The 9,952-nt window shown below is 48.1% G+C and overlaps 1 protein-coding gene across 3 annotated transcripts in view; it reads right to left on the reverse strand.

Moving 5' to 3' along the window:
* LOC109870683 (diacylglycerol kinase beta) overlaps window positions 1-9,395 on the reverse strand; it is a 158,717-nt gene extending 149,322 nt beyond the window's left edge. For all 3 annotated transcript variants that reach the window (XR_004205613.1, XM_031805527.1, XM_031805525.1), the window contains exon 1: window positions 8,919-9,395. The gene's annotated coding sequence lies outside the window, so the exon portion shown is untranslated. The remainder of the gene's footprint in view (window positions 1-8,918) is intronic.
* Between the last annotated feature and the right edge of the window lie 557 nt (window positions 9,396-9,952).

The following is a 9,952-nucleotide window of genomic DNA, read 5'->3' on the forward strand; positions in this document are numbered from 1 at the left end:
TTTGTCATTATGGGGTATTGTGTGTAGATTGCTGAGTATTTAAAAAAAAAAATACATTTTAGAATAAGGCTGTAACGTAACAAAATGTGGAAAGAATCTACGGGTCTGAATACTTCCCGAGTGCTCTGTAGCTAACCATTACTAACACCATGAAATGTACTTCAACTTTCCCCACTTACTGGATGCTGTTTGAGATGAATGAATTTCATTTGATGTAGTGACACGTTATGAGGAAAGGGGTACAGACCAAGGGCAAAGTTCAAGTCAAATCTTTAATCTCCTGTTAGTCTAATGAGAGAACTGGAGCATGGTCTACCTTGGGGCTCTGGTCTGAGGGAGCTTGAACTTTGCTCATAAATGGTTTTGCCCATGATTTGTTATGTCTGTCGGCACTTCAGACAGGATGCAAACAGTCAGACACACACACACACGCACACGCACACACACACACGCGCGCACACACACACACACACACTTTCCTCTTCCCTGTCCCAAACAGAGTTGCCCCCTGTCATCCATGTAATCACAACTCAACATTGTCATCTCTCTAAATAGCATCTTTTATTTAGTGTCTTCCCAACTCCTGATCACACACCATTTAGTCTGAGTGTTTTTATTCAGCTTTCTCCCCCCTGTACACCTCCTCAGCGGAGCAAGCAGCAGAGCTCTGCAGCCACTAGGCTGTTAGAGCTCTCTATTCTCCTGGGGAGGAAGCCTCAGAAATACCACCAGTGTTTATGGAGGGGCTGCTGGGTGTTATGGCAACAGGGGGGGATTGGTTTTAAGTGGTGGAGCCGTGCGTGTCGTGGGGGTGGTGAATCCAAGCTACAGTGTACTGTACTAGATACTAAAGGCCATGCATGGGCAAGCAAGACTAGGCCTGTTCACATCCATAGCCTCTGGTTGTTCCTTATCCCTTCAGGACAGCTCCAATGTATAATTTTGTCCAATTACCCTTAACTTACTGCTATTATCTACAATACTATTATCTTAATGTGACAGCCCCTTGACCTTGGACCGTTGATAAACTTCCCAAGAGAGAAAGCAACAATATGTTAACCAAGATAGATATAATACAGTAGTTTGAGCTATAGAATTAGAATGAGTAGAACAGCATTCTCCATTCAAAGGCAAAGATGATTGGCTATAACCATAGAATTAAAAATATTATAATGCACATAGAACTTCATTCTAATTCAATGGTTACAGCTGAACATCTTTGCCTTTTCTGATAGCTGGGCTTAATCAAATCAAATCAAATCGCTTGCGGCGAATATAACAATACAGTGAAATGCTTACTTACAAGTCTTTAACCAAGAATGCAGTTTTAAGAAAATACCCCCAAAAAAGTAAGAGATAAGAATAACAAATAATTAAAGAGCAGCAGTAAAAAATATATATATATATTTTACTAGGCAAGTCAGTTAAGAACATAAAAAAAAATTAAAAATCTATGACGGCCTAGGAACAGTGGATTAACTGCCTGTTCAGGGGCAGAATGACAGATTTGTACTTTGTCAGCTCAGGGATTTGAACTTGCAACCTTCCAGTTACAAGTCCAACGTTCTAACCACTAGGCTACCCTGCTGCCCATAAAATAACAATAGCGGGGCTATATACAGGGGGTACCAGTACAGAATCAATGTGTCAATATGCGGGGTCACCGGTGTCGAGGTAATTGAGGTAATTATGTACATGTACTGTAGGTAGAGTTATTAAAGTGGCTATGCATAGATAGTAACAGAGAGTAGTAGCAGCGTGGGGGGGGGGGGTGCAAAAAGTCTGGGTAGCCATTTGATTAGCATTTCAGGAGTCTTATGGCTTGGGTGTAGAAGCTGTTCAGAAGCCTCGTGGACCTAGACTTGGCACTCCGGTACCGCTTACCGTGGCTGGAGTCTTTAACCATTTTTAGGGCCTTCCTCTGACACCGCCTGGTATAGAGGTCCTGGATGGCAGAAAGCTGTCTAATAGATGTCTTTGGGTGGATCCCCAAATAGCACCCTATTTCCTACACAGTGCACTACTTTTATAGGGCTCTAATCAACAGTGATGTTATTTTTTGTTTTTTGTTAACAACTAATTGACCAAAGTCGGCTCAATAATTTTAATTCCATTTAGTTTTTTTCTCTGAGCTCAATGCACACATTTCCCCATTTCTCTATGGAGATAAATCAGATCAAACCCTGTACGATATAAACTCAACAACAAAAGAAGCAAGACCCTGTCTTTCAAAGATAATTCGTAAAAATCCAAATAACTCCCCAGATATTCATTGTAAAGGGTTTAAACACTGTTTCTCATGCTTGTTCAATGAACAATAAACAATTAATGAACATGCACCTGTTGAACGGTCGTTAAGACACTAACAGCTTACAGACGGTGGGCAATTAAGGTCACAGTTATGAAAACTTAGGACACTAAAGAGGCCTTTCTAATGACTCTGCAAAACACCTAAAGAAATATGCCCAGGGTCCCTGATCATCTGTGTGAACGTGCCTTAGGCATGCTGCAAGGAGGCATGAGGACTACAGATGTGGCCAGGGCAATATATTGCAACATCCGTACTGTGAGACGCCTAAGACAGCGCTACAGGGAGACAGGACGGACATCTGATCGTCCTCTCAGTGGCAGACCACGTGTAACAACACCTGCACAGGATCGGTACATCCGAACATCACACTGGCGGGACAGGTACAGGATGGCAACAACAACTGTCCATGTCACACCAGGAATGCACAATCCCTCCATCAGTGCTCAGACTGTCCGTGTCATGTTCTGACAATAGTTCTTGTGTGTTTTCCTTGTTTTAGTGTTGGTCAGGACGTGATCTGGGTGGACATTCTATGTTGTGTGTCTAGTTTGTCTGTTTCTTTGTTTGGCCTGATATGGTTCTCAATCAGAGGCAGGTGTTAGTCATTGTCTCTGATTGGGAACCATATTTAGGTAGCTTGTTTGTGTTGGGGTTTGTGGGTGATTATTTCCGTGTCTGTGTTTGTTTCACCACACAGGACTGTTTTCAGTTTTCACATTTATTGTTTTGTATATTTGTAGTGTTTTCTCGGTATTCATCTTTTTTTGGTCTGCCTCTCCTTCCCAGGAAGAAAGCCGTTACAGAATCACCCACCTACCAAGGACCAAGCGGCGTGATAACAGACAGCGGCAGCAGCAGGAGCAACAGCAGCAGGAGCAACAGCAGCAGGAGCAACAGCAGCAGCAGCAACAGCAGCAGGAGCAAAAGCAGCAGCAGGAGAAGCAACAGAGGCAGCAGCAGGAGGAGCAACAGAGGCAGCAGCAGCAGCAGCAGCAGGAGAAGCAAAAGAGGCAGCAGCAGCAGCAGCAGGAACAGGAGCAGCAGCAGGAGAAGCAACAAAGGCAGGAGCAGCAGCAGCAGCAGGAGAAGCAACAGAGGCAGCAGCAGCAGGAGCAGCAGCAGGAGAAGCAACAGAGGCAGCAGCAGCAGCAGCAACAGAAGCAGCAGGAGCAGCAGCAGGAGAAGCAACAGAGGCAGCAGCAGCAGCAGGAGGAGCAGCAGCAGGAGAAGCAACAGAGGCAGGAGCAGCAGCAGCAGTAGGAGAAGCAACAGAGGCAGCAGCAGCAGCAGCAGCAGCAGTGGGAGAGGCTGCACTATTTGGAAAAATGGAGGAGATCCTAGACGGGAAAGGACCCTGGACAGAGCCAGGGGAATATTGCCGCTCCAAAGCCGAGCTGGAGGCAGCGAAAGCAGAGAGGCAGCATTATGAGGAGCTAGCACGGCAGAGCGGCTGGAAGCCCGAGAGGCAGCCCCAAAAATGTCTTGGGGGGGGCACAGGGAGAGTGTGGCAGAGTCAGGAGCCAGACCTGAGCCAACTCCCCCTGTTTACCGTAAGGAGCCATGGATGTTATTGGAGCTATCGGCGAAGCTGAGGGCTGAGTCTGAGAGGGTCGAGGAGTTATTGGACAGAATGGAGGAGAGTGAACGGATGGGAGATGAGGAGACACTCGAGGAGGTGTTAATAGAATTGGGGGAGTATGAAGAGAGAGAGCAGTTGATTTGACGTAGTATGCAAGGCATTCGCCCTGAGGTGCGTGTCCCCAGCCGGGTACCACCAGTGCCGGCACCCCGCACCAGGCTGTCTCTCCGTCCCATCAATACAGGTGCTCCCGCCTGTCCGGCGCTACCAGAGTTTCCGCCCCTCAGTCCAGAGGCAACAGAGACCCTCAGTCCAGAGGAAACAGAGCCACTCAGTCCAGAGGCGCCAGAGCTCCTCAGTCCAGAGGCGCCAGCGCCCCTCAGTCCAGAGGCGCCAGCGCCCCTCAGTCCAGAGGTGCCAGAGCTTCTCTGTCCAGCGTTGCCAGAGCCTTCCTCCTCTCCCGCGAGGCCGGAGTCTCCCGCCTGTCCGGCGCTGTCAGAGCTTCCGCCCCTCAGTCCAGAGGCGCCAGAGCTCCTCTGTCCAGCGCTGCCAGAGCCTTCCTCCTCTCAGCGTTGCCGGAGTCTCCAGTCTGCCCAGCGCCGCCTGAGCTGGCCGTCTGCCCAGCGCCGCCTGAGCTGGCCATCTGCCCAGCGCCGCCTGAGCTGCCCGTCTGTCCAGAGCTGCTAGAGTCTCCCGTCTCTCCAGCGCCGTCAGATTCTCCCGTCTGTCCAGAGCTGCCAGAGCCGCCAGTCAGCATGGAGCCGCCAGTCAGCATGGAGCCGCCAGAGCCGCCAGTCAGCCAGGATCTTAACAGAGCCGCCAGTCAGCCAGGATCTGCAAGAGCCGCCAATCAGCCAGGATCTGCCAGAGCCGCCAGTCAGCCAGGATCTGCCAGAGCCGCCAGTCAGCCAGGATCTGCCAGAGCTGCCATTCAGCCAGGATCTGCCAGAGCCGCCATTCAGCCAGGAGCTGCCAGAGCCGCCCGTCAGCCAGGATCTGCCAGAGCCGCCATTCAGCCAGGAGCTGCCAGAGCCGTCTGCCAGCCAGGAGCTGCCAGAGCCGTCAGTAAGCCAGGAGCTGCCAGAGCAGTCAGTCAGCCAGAAGCTGCCAGAGCCGTCAACCAGCCTGAGCTATCTCTCAGTCCTGAGCTACCTCTCAGTCCTGAGCTACCTCTCAGTCCTGAGCTACCCCTCAGTCCTGAGCTACCCCTCAGGCCTGAGCTACCCCTCAGTCCCGAGCTGCCCCTCAGTCCGGAGCTGCCCCTCAGTCCAGTGGAGTTCTTTGTTAGGGTTCCTAGGCCCAGGTCGGCGGCGAGGGTCGCCACTCAAAGGACGCTAAGGAGGTGGACTAAGACAATGATGGAGTGGGGTCCACGTCCAGCGCCAGAGCCGCCACCGCGGACAGATGCCCACCCGGACCCTCCCCTATAGGTTTAGGTTGTGCGGGGGGGGGGGGGGTACTGTCACGTTCTGACCATAGTTCTTGTGTGTTTTCCTTGTTTTAGTGTTGGTCAGGACGTGAGCTGGGCATTCTATGTTGTGTGTCTAGTTTGTTTGTTTCTGTGGTTGGCCTGATATGGTTCTCAATCAGAGGCAGGTGTTAGCCATTGTCTCTGATTGGGAACCATATTTAGGTAGCTTGTTTTGTGTTGGGGTTTGTGGGTGATTATTTCCGTGTCTGTGTTTGTTTCACCACACAGGACTGTTTTCGGTTTTCACATTTATTGTTTTGTATATTTGTAGTGTTTTCTCGGTATTCGTCTTTATTTAAGATGTTTAACCCTAACCACGCTGTGTTTTGGTCTGCCTCTCCTTCCCAGGAAGAAAGCCGTTACAGTCCGCAATAGGCTGAGAGAGGCTGGACTGGTGGCTTATAGCCTGTTGTAAGGCAGGTCCTCACCAGACATCACCGGCAACAATGTCGCCTATGGGCACAACCCACCGTCGCTGGACCAGACAGGACTGGCAAAAAGTGCTCTTCACTGATGAATCGCGGTTTTGTCTCACCAGGGGAGATGGTCAGATTCATGTTTATTGTCTAAGGAATGAGCGTTTCACCGAGGCCTGTACTCTGGAGCGGGATTGATGTGGAGGTGTGTCACAGCATCATCGGACTGAGCTTGTTGTCATTGCAGGCAATCTCAGCACTGTGCGTTACAGGGAAGACATCCTCCTCCCTCATGTGGTACCCTTCCTGCAGGCTCTTCCTGACATGACCCTCCAGCATCACAATGCCACCAGCCATACTGCTCGTTCTGTGCATGATTTCCTGCAAGACAGGAATGTCAGTGTTCTGCCATGGCCAGGGAAGAGCCCGGACCTCAATCCCATTGAGCACTTCTGGGACCTGTTGGGTCAGAGGGTGAGGGCTAGGGCCATTCCCCCCAGAAATGTCTGGGAACTTGCAGGTGCATTGGTGGAAGAGTGGGGTAACATCTCAAATCTTGTGCAGTCCATGAGGAGGAGATGCACTTAATGCAGCTGTTACTTTTGATTTTGACCCCCCCCCCCCCCTTTGTTCAGGGACACATTATTCCATTTCTGTTAGTCACATGTCTGTGGAACTTGTTCAGTTTCTGCCTCAGTTGTTGAATCTTGTTATGTTCATACAAATATTTACACATGTTAAGTTTGCTGAAAATAAACGCAGTTGACAGTGAGAGGACGTTTCTTTTTTTGCAGAGTTTAGTAGGGAGTTGTAGCGTCCAACAGAACAGTATTCTACATAGTTCAGTGAAGAAAACATGGCAATTAACTACAATGACCATAATCCACTGCCAGCCTACTTGTCCGATCTGTGTGTTTCTTTTACGCCTGTTATGGTAGGTTAATGTGGGGCAGACAAAGATAGAGAGAGAGAGAGAGAGAGAGAATGCATGATCGAGAGGGATAGAGAGCAATTTCTTTGAGGTAACTATACCTGAAATACATAACCTTAGTGACTTATAGTTGGTATTCAGCAGTCATAAAAGTTGGCCTTATTTACTTTGATGAACTACTAAAAAAGTCATCAAGTGAAACAAATGTAATACACAGAAAAACTGAAATATTTTATTAAAGTAAATGATGGTTAATAGTGTAAGTAGCAGTAATGGGCAGTCACCACCATCATGGGACTTATTCATTGTTTAATTCTGTGTTGTTACAGCGTTCAACCCACATAATGCACAGTGCATTTAATGTAAAAATATATATAATTCTAAACTGAAATAGAAAAACCGAACAGACCTCAAAAAGCACTATTTGCTCAGCTCTACTAATCAAATATAGTACACTAAGTATGGACTAGGTTATCATTTGACATGGAGATTTCTGTTAGTGATCAATCACCTAGAGGCAACCTATGGTCATGTTAATCCCATTGGAACAACTGAAGCAGATTATTATTGATCCTCTCTCACTTCATGTCACGAAGCAGGAGCGGCCAAGCTGTCCACCATGGCTACAGAGGGATGTCAGTCATCATCCCACATCTTTTCACGTCCTCGACCACTACCTGCTATTAGAAACCTGACAACCTCCCTTTATGGTGGATGTAAACATGAATCTAAGTGGCACCATGGCCACTCCTACCAGTATCCATGCACACATAACAAAGGCATGTACGCAAGCACTCACTCACAGGCACGTGAACCCTCCAATTTTCCAGTCTCTCTCTGTCTGAGCTCTGAGAAGGTGAGCAGCATAGTCAATTAGCTAGTGGTGAATGAGCCTCTCATTCAGGCAGGTCTTCACTCAGAGCGCATCGTACTAGAACAGAAGCATCCTTCATCGTTTATTGGCCAGCCTGTGAATCAGACGTCCTGTCTGGGCCTGAATAACCATTGCTTTTGGTAATCGGATGATGAGGCGTAATTAAGAGTGCAGATTTGAGATTAATCAAAGTCTGGTGCCTGAATCACACGGTATGGAGAGAGAGAGAGAGACATAGAGACAGAGAGAGAGAAGGAGAGAGAGACAGACAGACAGAGACAGAGAGAGAGACAGAGAGAGAGAGAGAGAGACAGAGAGAGAGAGAGAGAGAGAGAGAGAGAGAGAGAGAGAGAGAGAGAGAGACAGACAGACAGACAGACAGACAGACAGACAGACAGACAGACAGACAGACAGACAGACAGACAGACAGACAGACAGACAGACAGACAGACAGACAGACAGACAGACAGACAGAGAGACAGACAGAGAGACAGACAGAGAGACAGACAGAGAGAGCACAACTCAAGGTAAACGTTGGCAGCAGCCTTGACACACGGAGGAGTGGACTGATAATCTATGACAGCTATCAATGGACTCTCTCAAGAATGTCCTACATGTGTTTGCGTGTGTGAAAATGTGCTGGAGTCTAATATTTTTATGAGAAGGCTATTATTCAGACAACACAAGGGAAATTACTTTTGACAAAAATGCTGTACTGTTGATTCTCCTTTGTGTGTGTGTATATATATATAGACAGTTTAGAAATATGTCTGAAAACATGACTGTGTCTCTCACACCAGCAAGCATAAGAAATAAATAGTCAACTTAAATCCGTCTCAATGTGTCTGAAAGAAAGGACCGTAAGGGTGAGTTCGGTGGAATGACCGAGGATCCGTGTTTGATTATCTCACCATACATCCATCACATCCACAATCAGCACAAGACCACACATTGTCACTAAAAAACTGACCACAACAACCAGATTATCAACATGCTGCTATACATGTAGGATAACACAGAAAGATTGAAAGTGAAAGGACATGGAAGGACACACACACATTCCAGTGACACAGGTACTAATGGCAAGAGTGAGAAAGTTGCCAAAGCCTGGTCAGAAAGCAATGATCAATGGAGAATGATCTTCCGTGAAGAGAGAGAGAGAGAAACATGGAGAAAGAAAGAAACAGAGAGAGAGAAACAAAAAGAGAGAAACAGGGATATAAACAGAGAGAGTGAGAGAGAAACCAGGAGAAATAAACCAGAGAAACAGAAATGAACACAGCGACATCATGAGAGAGAGAGAGAGAGAGAGAGTGAAACATAGCTTGTCTCCTACCTCTGCCCATCCCTGTGTGTGATGCTTTCTTCAGTATGGGTTGATAGGGAGTCCTTTCCAAGCCGGCCGGGGCATGGGTCTCGCTTTCCCCGTGGGCAGAGCAGTGAGCAGCCTCTCACAGCAGCTACAGCAACACAGTACCGATCCAGCTACACAGAGAGGCACAGCACAGGCACTGGAGCCATGGTAGAGGCAGCAACATCCCTCCCTCCCATCCAGCCTGAATTAATTAAGCCTTTCTCTCTCTCTCTCTCTCTCTCTCTCTTTCTCTCTTGCTTTCGCTCTCTCTTTCTCACTCTCACTGTCGTGGACTCTGCCTGGTCATTGCCCTCCCCCTCTCTTCTCTCCCGCTCTCTGCCCTGGTGAGCGTTGCTCTGCAAATACTATGTGATTCTCTTCCCGGCCTCTGCAGGGTGACAATGTCCCTGCACTTTCTTTTCTGACAGCCTGTTTACATTGAGCTGTTCACACTCCCAATCTCTCTATCACCCTCTCTCCTTCCCTCACTCTCTCTCTTTATATCTCTCTCATCAACCCCCCCCCCCCCCCCCCCCCCCCCCCCCCCACTATCCACCCACACAACATCCTGTGTGTTAGTTTTATCTTACAAAAGTCTAAACATGCCATTAATGTATTGGCCCTCTCTTTCTATACAGCCATCTCTTTTTACTGCATTTTTGCCAATTAATCTTAAACTGAATGTTTGTTCAGATTCATTAAATAAACTCAATACCTTTGTAATCCAAACAAAACAAGACCTAAAGTGATACGTTGGCCTGAAAGTATCCGTGGGCAGGCAGGGGGGGCATAATGCCAAGCACCAGGCAGAGCAGTAGCAGAGCAATAGCAGAGCAGTAGCAGAGCAGTAGCAGAGCAGTAGCAGAACAGTAGCAGAGCAGTAGCAGAGCAGTGGCAGAACAGTAGAAGAACAGTAGCAGAGCAGTAGCAGAACAGTAGCAGAGCAGTAGCAGAACAGTAGCAGAGCAGTAGGAGAGCAGTAGCAGAGCAGTAGCAGAACAGTAGCAGAGCAATAG

Source organism: Oncorhynchus kisutch, linkage group LG26 (genome assembly GCF_002021735.2).
Source record: "Oncorhynchus kisutch isolate 150728-3 linkage group LG26, Okis_V2, whole genome shotgun sequence".
Taxonomy (NCBI): Eukaryota; Metazoa; Chordata; class Actinopteri; order Salmoniformes; family Salmonidae; genus Oncorhynchus; species Oncorhynchus kisutch.